The sequence below is a fragment of the Magnolia sinica genome, chromosome 18 (assembly GCF_029962835.1).
Source record: "Magnolia sinica isolate HGM2019 chromosome 18, MsV1, whole genome shotgun sequence".
Taxonomy (NCBI): Eukaryota; Viridiplantae; Streptophyta; class Magnoliopsida; order Magnoliales; family Magnoliaceae; genus Magnolia; species Magnolia sinica.
The window spans coordinates 50435940-50450026 of NC_080590.1; positions in this window are offsets into that span (position 1 = coordinate 50435940).

The window sequence follows — 14087 nt, forward strand, 5'->3', positions numbered from 1 at the left end:
GTAGAGGTGGGCATTTCTGACCCGATCCGGTGGATCCGACTCGATCCGATCCGATCAGACCCATTCCGAACAGAACCGACGGCCTAAATTGGGCCTGATCGAGTGTGGAAATCCAGATCCGATCGTTTTTCGGGTCGGGTCCAAATAGAGGTCTATCCGGACAGATCCGATCCAAATGCCCAAATCGATGGGAACCACACCGAACCGACAAGACCTGACCCGGAGCGGTCTGGAGATGGAGATAGGAAGCCTTGAAGGAGGAAATGGTGGCGAAAGAGAAGAAATTATATTATGGAGGGTTTGAGGATTATTGTAGTTGTTTTGGGAGAGGGGTGGTGGTGTTTTGTTGTGGTCGGGTTTGATTACGACAACACTTTGGTCGGTGATGATCTCGTCGGTGGAGTTAAGGAGAGAGAGAGATCGTTATGGTTATTGTTGTAGGCGTCGTCACATTCGGTGTCATCTTCAGCAAAGAATTCAATGTTTTGGTCTTGAAGGCGAGGGTGAACTTTTAGAACATTTCAGAGATTTTGTGCGGTTTTAAGGACTGCTCCGTTGATAACATTCCTGGGTTTTTGTTATATGAAATGAATTTCAGTGTAGAGAGAGAGGGAGAGAGAGATGGAAGTATTCGTTTGGAAAGATGGAGGGATCTTCACCATGGTTGGCCCTACAGTCAGAGATCTACGGAACTTTCTGGATACGAGGATCTATTGAAGCTGCTTCCCGTGGGTAGTCGACTGGCGGTCCACATTGGATGTACTAATGACATGAAATAGACTTAAATCTGAACCGTTCATTATCCTACGATCTAATATGTCCAACTAAGGAATGGCAGAACTCTCTCTAGCTCTGGCATGCCCAAAATCTTTCCCTGTGCAAAGGATGTACAGATTGAATGGCTCTGATCATCATCCGTACATATCCCAGCGAACGGATAACAAGTTCACTCAGTAGCCCGTGGACTACAAGACTAAGGCTAAGGTGATGATTTGTGATGATGACGGCGTCAGGGAATCCAACTTACAAGAGAGAGAAGATCCGCAAGGACTGATTGATACGGCTATTGACGGCAGGAATCGGCGGAGAAAAGGCCAGTCACCCCTGCATTGCCATTTCCCTTAGCTATCATTCTGACAGGGAGTACTAAGATGGCGACACGTGTCCTTACATTTATGAGTTTGTAGGCCACTGATCAATGACTGACTTATAGTACTCTTAAAGCAATGGAGTATGCCCAATATTTAAAAACCAAAAGAAATGTATATGGAATATTAGCTTTAAATCGTTGAGGTGTGCTAAGCCCACACGCGTGTTTGCTCATGCATATGCAGACATAACAACAAGTCATAATTATACAAGATCGTGGCCTTCCATCAGGCGGAGGCACTGTTTAAATCATGTGCTAGAAAACGAACGGATGGAAACACATCTCTTTTTAGCCATCCATTTGTTTTTATAATATGGCCCACCTAGAGAGTGAAATGGCCTAATTTAAGCATGAAGATCTAATCAATGTAGTTCACAGAAATATGGGTTCTACTACATGTGTCATATTGGCATGTGTGACCGCGCACGGACGTGAAGGGCTGTACACGCATTTGTGCTTTGCAAATCTTCTCTCATGAAATATCAGCTAATCACTCCATTACTAGCTAAAACCCTGAAAGGAAGAACATTGGGAGGCGAGGGACCACGGAGCCTAAAACCTCTTTCTCTCCGTCTAAGAATCCATGGCTTCCATCATTCGCTTCCGCCTCCAGTCTATATACCTCTTCCAACGCCACTTCTCTGCATCATCCATCCCAACGCCCAAAAACCCCAGCTTGATTCTCGCCACACCCATCCCAACTCCCGACAATCCTAGCTTGGAGAATGAAAATCCCAGTTCGATCCTCGCCACACCCATCCAAACTCCCGATAATCCCGGCTCAAAGAAAGAAAATCCTAGTTCGATCCGAACCTTGCCCAATCCGATCCGACTCGATTTTCCTGATTAAGTCGGACTCGGTTCGATTCAGGCCAACAGGGATTCGGATCAGTCCGAGTCAGATGACTTGGACTCGGTCCCGGATCGGTCCGAGTTCGAGTTGGGCCATATAGAATTCGACCTGAGTCGAGTTGGACCCAATCCGATCCGACTCGGTCCGATGCCTATCTCTACTCCCAAGGGACGTTAGTTACATGTAAAGGCCTGCATTCTATGATTGTCTATTAAATGTTTGGCATATGTGGCATATTTGCATTGCTTTCCCAATATCCATCTTCAATTATGGTTAGAAGTATTGCTCCTCTGAAAAGGCTATCATCTTGTCTCATGCTAAGTGACCGCTGAGGTCATTGTCATGTAACTCCTAAATGATTCTCTTTCACAGTAAAGTCCGTGGAATGCATTGTTGGTTTCCTTTAAAGAGAAAATTGTCTCGGGTATGCATGTCACTCGGATGACATGTCTAGTATCTAGAGCACGCATCCTTGAAGTTGTTGTCATCTGTATATAATTCTTTGAGGCACTCAAACCCTATGACCTCATTACTTATGACAACCAATAAGACCATGATTGGCTTAATCTTTCATACGTGTGCTCACATCAATTCAAGTCTAACACGTGAGCAATAGACTTGAGCACTGGAATTATCCTCTTTCAGGCCTAGCACGACCAGGCCCACTACGTGAGGGAGGTGGTAACTTGGAGCTAGAAGAACCCAAGTATAATAGAGTCATATTGTGATGTGGAAACAACATATAACAAAGAAGAAGAAGATCATCATCATCTTCCCAATTAATCATAATCTTGAACCCACGAGGATAGTACTTAAATCTAAAAAGAATTTATAAAAAAATAATAATAATAATAACAGAGAGAGAGAGAGAGAAACTTATATATTTTTATTAAATAATATGTGTATGGTTTTTCAGTTGCACGATTAATAAAACAAAACACAAACTCTAATTCAAAATTATCTATAATAATAAAAATCTATCTTCAAAGCTTAATTTTCTATTAATATAAATGTTCAAATAAATCTTACAGACATTCCTGGCATTATTGCAAACAACTTTTAAAATAGATGAAAATCTTAAAACTACAAAAATAAGGAGGTGCGATGAAAATGCATTTTTTTAATAACAATTTTTTCATAAAATCACAATCTTGAACCGGGGCGTGGGTTTTCTTATGAAATGGACAAGTTCAACCAGTATAGTAGGCTAGTTGACCTCTAAAGCATCATTACATAAAGATCATTAGGTCATGCATTTCGTGATGATGCCCAAGTCAAAAGTTACAGTTATTTTATGGTCCACACTTCAAACTATAATTTCTTCTTATCCAGAATAAATTTTGTTAAATCGGACATGCCCGGGGCCCAGTTACATCATTCCCTATGTAAGACCAAGCCCAATTCAGACGGACTACATCTACTTCTGTTTTAGGCTTCTTTTTTTTTTGCCGAACTATGCTAAGAATATATATGCAGCCCACTCTACATTAGTTCCCTCAACTTGAAAAGAACTCGTCTCCAAGTTATTTAAAGTATTTAGCTCACGATACTCATACAGGTTTGAAAGTTCGTGAGATTTCCAAGTCCTCGGAAAGATCAACGATTTAAACATTATCATTAATTTTCCTGAGTATCGAAACAAGGCCCATCTTCTTATTCTTCAGCTTATTAGATGTCCCAGTTGGAAACCTCTCATGCAAGTGAATTAGTACATTATCACCCACTTTAAACACCTTTTGGCATAGATGTTTATCAAATTCTTTCTTATTCTTGGCATTAGATTCCTGTAACTTTTTTTGACCTCGGCATGCATTGACATCATATGTTCTACTATATTTTATGCAGTCACATTTATACCCGGTTACTTAAGCAAAGAGCCCAAGTTTAATATATATCTAGGAATATGACCATACATCACCTCAAATGTTGACTTGCCAGAACTTTGGTATCGCGATTTAAAGTAATAGTCTTGAAGATATCATGTAGTTGTGCAACCTCTCTGAAGAACAAATTAGCAACATGGGTCTCATCTAGAGTCATCTTCTATGGGATGAAATAAGCCATCTTAGAGAACTTATCACTCACCACAAATACTGAATCCATACCTTGCTAGGTCTGCAAAAAACCTAGCATGAAGTATATAGAGAAGTCCTCCCAAGGAATGTCAGTTACATGTAAAGGCCCGCGTTTTATGATTGCCCATTAAATTTTTGGCATATGTGGCATATTTGCATTGCTTTCCCAATATCCATATTCAACTATGGTTATAAGTATTGCTCCTCCAAAAGGGCTATCATCTTGTCTCACCCTAAGTGACCGCTGAGGTCATTGCCATGTAACTCCTAAATGATGCTCTTTCACAGTAAAGTCCGTGGAATGCATTGTTGGTTTCCTTTAAAGAGAAAATTGTCTCGGGTATGCATGTCACTCGGATGACATGTCTAGTATCTAGCCCATGCATCCTTGAAGTTGTTGTCATCTGTATATAATTCTTTAAGGCGTTCAAACCCTACAACCTCGTTACTTATGATAACCAATAAGACCACTCATCTATTAACTACATCAACAACTTTATTCCGTTACCCTACTTTATACTTGAACACAAATGTGAATTCATGCAAGAAAGAAATTCGTCTAGTATGCACACGATTGACATTAACTTGACAGTTAATATATTTAAGGACTTAATGGTCTATATAAAAGATAAACTCCTTCTAGATCAGATAGTGTCTCTAATGGCACAGGACCTGGACGATTGCATATAACTCTAACTTGTATTTCAATAACTTCTTACAAGCCTCACTTAGCTTCTCACTATAAAATATTACAAATATGCCCTCTTGAGATATCAGGCATCTAATACCTACACAAGAAGCATTGCACTCTACCTTGAATAGCTTATCAAAGCCTAAGGAGCACCAGAATTAGCTTGGTAGACAATTACTCCTTAATCTTTATAAAGCTTCGGTCTGCCTCCTCAGTCCACTGAAACTTTCTTTTCTTCATGCAATCAATTGGATCGGCAACCGCGTTTCCACATCAGTAGCACTTGTCCAGTTGAGGTGGAGTATAGGCGTTAGGGTTTCTACTTGAACCAACATCATTGGTTTAGGGTTTCCACTTGAACTAACATCATTGGTTGTTACTCTTTAAGGTCTAACTTAGCTTCCTAAATATCGGTTCGTGGTTGGAGGAAGTTGAGAACACCCTTCATAGGATCCTTCTCTAAAGACTATGTTGTATTGGGTGAAAGTTCAATAGTAGTCATCTTGTTTAAAGCATAGTTTCGCGTATTGAGATACTCCAGTTGCATCTCTACTTGCGTAGCCAACTTGATTGCCTCGTTTATTGTCCAGATGCGATGCATCTGAACCTAATCTTGGATCATCGTACATAATCCACCAGTAAATCTAGTGACTTACTAGGACTTGGTCTCGACCAGATCATTTCTCGTAGACAAGTAACAAAATCCCTCTGTGTACTCTCACGGATTGGCTACCCTGCCGATAATTTTGGTATTGCTAAAACAATACCTGGTCATAGTCGATCGACAAGAATCGTGTTCACATCAACTACTTCAATTGTTGTCACGTGTGGATTGACGCTTTCATTTGTCTAGTTCGTAAAAGGTTAAGTTATTCTCACCAGGTTAATGCCCCACCTTCCAACTTGTAGGCCATGAGCTTAACCTTTTTCTCCTCAGGAATCTCCATATAGTAGAAGAATCATTCAACTTCAAGAAGCCAATGGTGGAAGTCCTTGATGTGAAGTTGGTCATTGAAACTGGAGAGGTTAACCTTCATCATGTAATCTCTATCTTACTCCTACCTTTCACCTCTTCGTTCTTCTCTCCGAAGAATCATATCATCAATCTCTCCATCAATAAACTCACCATTATCGAGTGGTGATCTACAATTCATTATTGTTGTTACAACATGAATATGATGATCGCGATCTCCATTCTCAACCTTAGGTTGATCATCATTAAGAACATAGGTCTATCCTAAGGTCTTCATCAAATGATCAATCCTTGCTTGCAGTCCTTACAATATGGCTTGCAGATTCTCCTGCTGAAAAGCTTCAAACGTTGTCATTGTCATAGGATTCTCACCTAAAGCACGATCCATGGGATTATTGCCTGAACCATTGTTAGATGTATCGAATCGAGGAAATGCCTTGTTCCGATACCAATTGATGCAGCAAAAGAGCGTGTAATAAGGAAAATTTATGCACTCGTATAGGTACATGAGTGTGTATCCTAGTGCACACCCTAAATCAAAAACGTACTTTTAGGAGGTCAACACTTGAACTTGCACTAAGTACACACACTTAGACCATTGTACACCTTATAACTACACTCAAAACCCAATATAGTTACGTATACTCGACTAATTGTCAAACCAACCATTGAAATAGTCACACATCACCGAGTAAAGATATCCAACCCTCCACTTAGCCATTGGACCGCCAGCATGTTAAACCAACTTCAAATCATCTCATTCACTTGTAGACATATCCACCTTTAAATCTATTTTGTTCATCTCATCTAGTACCCATGTATAAACCTAGTTAACCGTCGAATTCATGACCCAACAACCCCACTTCCAAGTACATGAACTTATCCACTTTTTCCTTGCATTTCGAGCCTTATCTAATCGTACATACCTGACCAATCATCAATTTAAACCATCCAGTAAACTCCTCATAGGTCTATTAATGATATCTAAACATCTGACTTCAATCTAAACATATTTAGCACCACGAAAATCACAAATATCAATTTTGACCGTTAAATTGACGACCACCAAGATTTTAGTTTTACATTATCTTTAAACCTCAAACTATCTTATCCGCCCAATCGAATGGACGGAACGAATCTCTCTAGTGGAGCCCACAGACCCTATGTACAAAACTTTTAAAAAAAGAAAAAAAAAAAAGCAGTCAACGTTGACTGCCTGGACCCTAGACCTCACCGACCAAATCCCTTTAAGGATCGATCAAATATGACGAATGGATTTGATTTCCTGGACCCTATGTATAGAATTTGAAGGTGCAGTCCATGTGCTTGTGAAAATGCTACAAAGACGAACTCGGATCGATCTTGGCTCAAACTTGGCTCGAATTGGCCCGAGCTGCTGATCGAATCGAGCTACGCTGGCCAGTCAGGGTTGAGGACCGAGCCGAGTAGAGTTCGAGCAGAAGTCAACTAGTGCCCAAGCCGAATCAAGTTGTGTCAAGCTCAACTCGGTTCGACTCATGTACACCTCTATCTGCAATTCATTACTATTGCCACAACACGAACATGACGACTGAGATCTCCATCGCCAATCTCAGGTTGCTCATCATTACGGACATAGGTATGTCCTAATGTCCTTGTCAAACGATTGATTTTTGCCTTCGGACCTTGCATGGCTCGCAGATTCTCCCATTAGAAAGCTTTAAATGCTGCCACCGTCAACGGATTATTCTTTGGAGCACCATTCATGGGGTTGTTGCCTAAACCATTATTATATGCCCATCGAATCAAGGAAAAGCTTTATTTTGATACCAACTAATGAGGGAAAGAGCGTACAATAACAAAGAAGAAGATCACTATCTTCTTTAATTAATTAAAACCTTAAATCCACAAGGATAATTCTTAAGTCCACAAGAAATAAGAGGAAAACTCAGGTAATTTTATCGAATAATGTGTGTATGATTTTTCAATTATACCACTAATAAAGAAAACCCAAACCCTAATTTAAAATTATCCAAAATAGTAAAAATATTTATTCAAAGCCTAATTTTTCAAAAATAGAAATGTCCAAAAAAACCTTATCAAAGCATTCCCAACATTTTTACAAGAAACTTCTAAAAAAGATGAAAATCTTAAAACTACAAGAATAAGAAGATATGATGATAAAAATGAAATCTCTAATTATTATTTTTTTCTAAAATCATAATTTTGAACTAGAGGCGTGTGTTTTCTTGCAAAATGAATGAATTTGGTTGGTATAGCAAGTCGGTTGACCTCATAAGCATCATTGTATAAACGTTGATAGGTTGTGCATTTTGTGACGATGCCCGGATAAAAAGTTATGACTATTTTACGGTCCATACTTTAAATCACAATTTCTCCATATCCTGAATGAATTTCTTCAAACTGGACATGCTTGGGACTAGTTCTGATAAACTACTTCTGCTTCTGTTTAAGCTTATTTTGGTTCAGTTGTGCTAAGAATGTATCTGCAGCCTACTCTACATCAACATGGCAGGGTTTTCTTTCTATCAGGATTGTCCAGCTAATGAGACACATTATATATGGAAATCGATTCTAAGGCATGCATAGATGGATAGGGATTGCCTTGTGACCTAACCTTGTGGAGCCTACTATGATGTATGTGTTTTATCCACACCATTCATCCATTTTACCAGCTCATTTTATGGCATGACCCCAAAAATGAGTAGGTTCTCGAGTGGAGAACTAAGGTGTATGACACATGCAACGGAAAGTGGACAGAGAGGAAGAGAGAGAGGTGAGTAAAAAAAAAAGTTACTTGGGTACCTCACCTAAGTACCTACGTGGGTTTCTTTCACTAGTGTAAGTTAAACAACCTAACATGCACACCATCTACTCCATCAGATAAACAACAGCTTTAAATCAAGGTGATTCAACTCTTAGGTAGCCAACATATAAACGTATACCTAAAATTTAATTGGCATGACCCGTCTTGGAATTTATGATTTTCGGGCAATTCTTTCATTACAATCAGGCACATCAGATATGGATGGCAATAAACACCATGGTAGGCCCTATACAAAACGAACCGTAAGCATTCCTTTCCCACATTTCCCCATGATGTGGTCTAAGTTTTGGATTATCATGATTTTTAGGTTTAATAGTTACAATGGGGCAGTGTATATGATAGATAGGGTGGATCTAATAAAAGTTCCACCCACCTGGCTTTCTTTTTACAAAGGTAACCTTATAAGTACCTAGCTATAAGTTACCAAGTGTGATTGGGGAAATTAGTCGGCTCTAGCGAGAGAGAAAGTCTATGTGCGCTAAGGTTGTTTACATTTCTTTTTAAATAAATATAAACCATTGAGTGGCATTTGTAGATGAAATCTTAATCACATATTGTACAACATACACATTTTTGAATTCTGAATAAATATCCATAACTTTATTTAAAATGTATTTTCATGTCCTTTAAGTATAAAACGTCATCCATTGGTGGGAACTAATTTTAGAGGTAAAAATGTCTCCCACTAGCTATATAATATAATAAAATAACTTTTTTAAGAAATAAAAATAAATATTTTTATTAGATGACCTTTAATATATGAGGATATTCATTAATCATTCACATCCATTTCGTGTATACTCATGAACACTCCAACGTAAGAGTACAAAACACCCTCACTTTCTTTGGCAGTTCCTTTTTTTCTTTTTTTGCACTTTGGTATTTTGGGAGTAGAGGGATGTGGTATTGACTTAGGTATTATAATATGCTTAAACTAGAATCGCCACTACCCAAATGAAGCTTAAGAATCCGCAGTCTACTGAAAATCGTAAAATCGCTTAAAGCCTAGGGAATCATAAAAACTTTTAGTCCAAATGACTCCCGCGATTGGCCTACGATTGTTGATTTTGAATAATGGTCTAGGTGACGAAAAAGTAAGGGGTTAGACAACCTTTTTCCACCCGTGCAACATGCAGTTTCTACAAGATATTATGATTTTTTGGGATTTAAAGAGGTCGTCACTACATTAGGCGATACTCCATTGAGTTTTAGGACCACGAGAGTAGGAAAAATAAAAACCAAAAAGAAGAATGCAAAAAAGAAAGGAGTGCAGAAGCAATATGTATATGTAAATGTTGCGAACGTCCTTGGGATATATTGAGGGGAGTATAGTTTGATTTGAGATGTGAGAAGGAAATAGAAAACTAGACACATTTTTTTTTACAAAATGGATGGTTGGATGTCCCTAATTCTAACCCTCCTTTTTTAACTTCAATAACTTATTCATCTCAAAATATTCATTCTCTTATTTGGGCAGGGTGACAACGTTGTTAGGCTTTTTTTGGACTAGGCAGAAGTTAGAGAGGCTTTTAACACATGCAATAGCCTACTGGCGACCGTACTCTGATAGTCGAATCACTCAAGCTCCCTCTTTAGTTGGCCTAGACTTCCCCCATGACCCTCTACCCCTGCCATTGTTCCTTGTATGGTTTGTTGTGTGGGGTTTAAACATATCTTCAACCAGTACCCTAGATAACCCGTATCTTGTTCATTCTGGAAATATATCTTCCTATTCCATCTTTTCCTAAATCTCCCTTAATGGAAGAAATAAAAGCTAGACACAAGGAACACAAGGAAGAAAATGACACTAAAAGGAAATCACCCTCCTAAAACGGTATCCTCATCCAAACTTGACAGCTTTATTGGGGACGACATGCAGCATTGACCAGGAGAGCCAAAGAGTGGGTCAAGTCGGCGTCCGGTAGAACGAGTTTGGCCTGGTAGCTTCTTGAGAGATATCACTCATGGGACATGATAGCAATTGTCCTGACCTTTGCTCGACACTACCCTAACCTATGCGATTATAGACCTATAGGCTTTCTTTTTTATGTCGTGACAGTTTCTTTGGGCAAGGTAATCATCCCGCTGGCAGTGGGTGCTATTTCGCACAATGGTACCTTAAGTACTCGCTGTGCATTTTTTTAAATCCTTTTCTGCCTTATAAACATTGTGTATGAGGGGTTTCAAGGTTTCCTAAGAGTCTATCTTTTAATGGACCTAGGCATCATTCAACCAGGTCTGGTGATTGTCTTTGGGAGGTGTCAGGGACCCTTTTGACTGAACTTGTGTAAATTTTTGGTACCTTTGGAGTCTGACAAATGTGATTTGATTAAAGTTGTGTTGATTCATAATTTCTAGGTATTTTGGATAATCAATTGATATATATCTGATTTATTCAGGTTGTGAGTCAATCAATCTGACCCGTTAACCATCTCTGCATTGTGCCCATGATAATTTCTATTCAGCCATATGGTTTGATAAGGTATTTTGGGCTGGCTAGAGGTGGATTTATCATAATAATGTGTGTTTCAAGCTTCTAGAGGGTCCTCGTGATTTGGTCGAAATCGGATTGGGTGGCCCCTTGATCTACTGATTTGGTCCACCAAATGTTCTCGAGACTCACCTAAAAACTCATCTTGCCCGAGTCATATAATTGCTTGATAGATATCAAGCCTTGTGAAGACATTTTTATTGAAGCCTAACTAAAGTGAAATAGTAGTTTTAATCTCATTTCAGGTGAGGTGTCTACAATACTATATTAGGACAAAGGTCGAGCATTACTCTTAAAGTGGAAGAAGCTCCTTAAGGGAATGAGATTACAGAGACGACAAAAGTTTCACTAAAAGTATGGTTATTCCATGTGTATTGCACATTAAGATAGGAAGGAAGAGAGATCATGGGAGAGAGAAAGTAGTCATTAGAGGTCTCTTGAAATGATAAAATGTCTTGTTTACTAGCACTTCTTAAAAATCCATAAAATACCCTATCTATATTAGAAATTGTTTTTACATCATTTCAAATCTTAAGATTTAAGGCTCTCCTAAACACTTATTATTAGAGAAAAATAATCCAAAACTGCTATCATTATATACAGAGATATGTCACAAAAGTGTAAAGGTAAGGTACTGGTTATAAACGTGGAATGGAATTTTTTCTTTGCAACTTCAATTACCGAAAAATACCTTACACATGGACATATTAACATTTCTAGAGTCATTTGATGGGGAGCGGATTAGGTGTTACCTAGGTGAGACCTTAATGGGTGTTAACCTTACTGTGGGCCCACCTTGATGATGTGTTGTATATCACGCCATCCATCCATTTTTCTATACCATTTTGGGATGTGGTCTAAAAAATTAAGCAGATCCAAATCTCAAGTGGACCACACCATATGAAATAGTGGTGAATGAACACCCAGCATTAAAAACTTCATGGGGCCCATCATAAGTAGATACATAATGTTTATTTAACATCCAACCCATTAATAAGGTCAATCAAACTTGGATGAAGGGAAAATACAAAGATCATCTTGATCCAAAACTTTTATGGCCCACAAAAAGTCTTTAATTTCTATTCACCACTTTTTTCAATGGTGTGGTTCACCGGTATTGTAATTTCGAGCCCACAAAAAATCCGAATCAATCCTAGGTATTAGAAATTCAGATGTAATACTTGGACCAATCATGCGCTTTTTGGAAGCACGTTCAATGAAGATAGAGCAGTCAAATGGAACTAACCAATCAATGCAAAATGCACAAACACACGATATTTAATGTGAAAAACTTTTGTGGGGAAAAAACCGTGACACAAAGTGATAGAAATCTCCACTATAATCAAAACTTTAGAGTTAAACCACTCACCTTCTTCGATTACAGAAGTACCCGATCTCCCTTTGCAATGCATAGCTTAGGGAAGCCTTAGCCCTTAAGAAAATTCCTTCACAAGCCCTTACAAGTGTAGAAAACACTCTCACCTTGAAAACTCTTACGTTTTGAAAGAAAACACTCGTATTAACAAGCTCAAATACCCTGATTTTTACAAAACTGCATAATTAAGTCGGAACCTGTCAATTAGACCAACATATCCCTACCAGTCAAACTGACTTGGACCGATAGACCATGCTCTGCTCCTAAGAAAACCCGCACTCCATGGGTCGAACCGACAAAGCCTTGTTTCAACTCTCTGTTTGCATAGAATCCAAGGCATCCACACAAAAATATTCACCTTAATTTATATTTTGCCAAGTCACCTTCAAGATCTTCGGTACTAGCCTCCACCTTGAGCGTAGACCGTTTCCTGCATCCTCTACCTAGAACAGTGCAAGGGTGTCCAATCTTATTAATGGCCAGTGAGAATGATCAAGCCCAAGTAGTGCTTGAACTTGTTTGCGGTCAACAATTTTGTCAATATGTTTGCGGCATTCTCATCTGTGTGAAAATTTTAAAACAAAATCTCTCTTGAAGTAATGGGTTCTCGTATCTCGTGGAACCTCACGTTGATGTGCTTGGTTCTCGCATGATACATTTGGTTCAACATTAGATTGATAGTGCTCTAACTATCGCAATGGAACCAAATCGCCTCCTGCTTTAATATGGGTTCTCATATCATACCTTTCAAATATAATGTTTCCTTTGATGCCTCCGTCACAACCATTTATTCCTCTTCAGTTATAAAAAATATTATCGCAGACTATATGGTATATCTCCAACATATCGATTTTCCTACTAATATGGAAACATATCCTGTAGTTAACCTCCTATTGTTTAGATCTCTTGCATAATTTGAATCCACGTAGCCTATAACTCCACCTAAAGCTCTATGTCCTTCGAACATAATCCTAGTGTCGATTGTGTTCCTGAGATACTTGAGAATCCATTTAATAGCACTTCAGTGCTCTTTTCCCATATTCTCCATATATTTGTTGACCATGCTAACTGTCTGTGAGATATCTAGCCTCATGCAAACCATCGTATATTTGAGACTCCCTACTACATTCACGTATGGCACCCATGACATGTTTGAAATCTCCTTTTCTGTGCTTGGACATAGAGTTGTACACAAGCCAATCTAAAAGCTCCCTCAATTAGGCTCGATCTAGCTCGGTTTGACTCGGTTTGAATGATAACTCAAGGCGAGCCAAGCTTCATATGACCCGACTCATTTGAAAACAAGCCGAGGTTGAGCAGAATGGAGCTTGAATCAGCTTAGCTAGAAGTTTGATTTCAAGCTTGGTTAGCTCGAGCTCGGATCGACTCGAATATTTATATATATATTTAAAATTTTTTAAAAATAAAAAAAATAATCCTAAAGGCCGTACCCTATTCGTCCCTTTCTTTACCATTCCCGTTACAAACCCAACCCACTGCGCTCGCCTGATCTCTCTCTCTCTCTCTCTCTCTCTCTCTCTTCCCTAATTGGCCGCTTGCCCAAGCTCGACTCAACTTCTCAGCCACACGGTCTGCACCCACCAAACTCACACACCCTCTCTCTCTTTCACTGTCTCTTTCTCAACAACAAT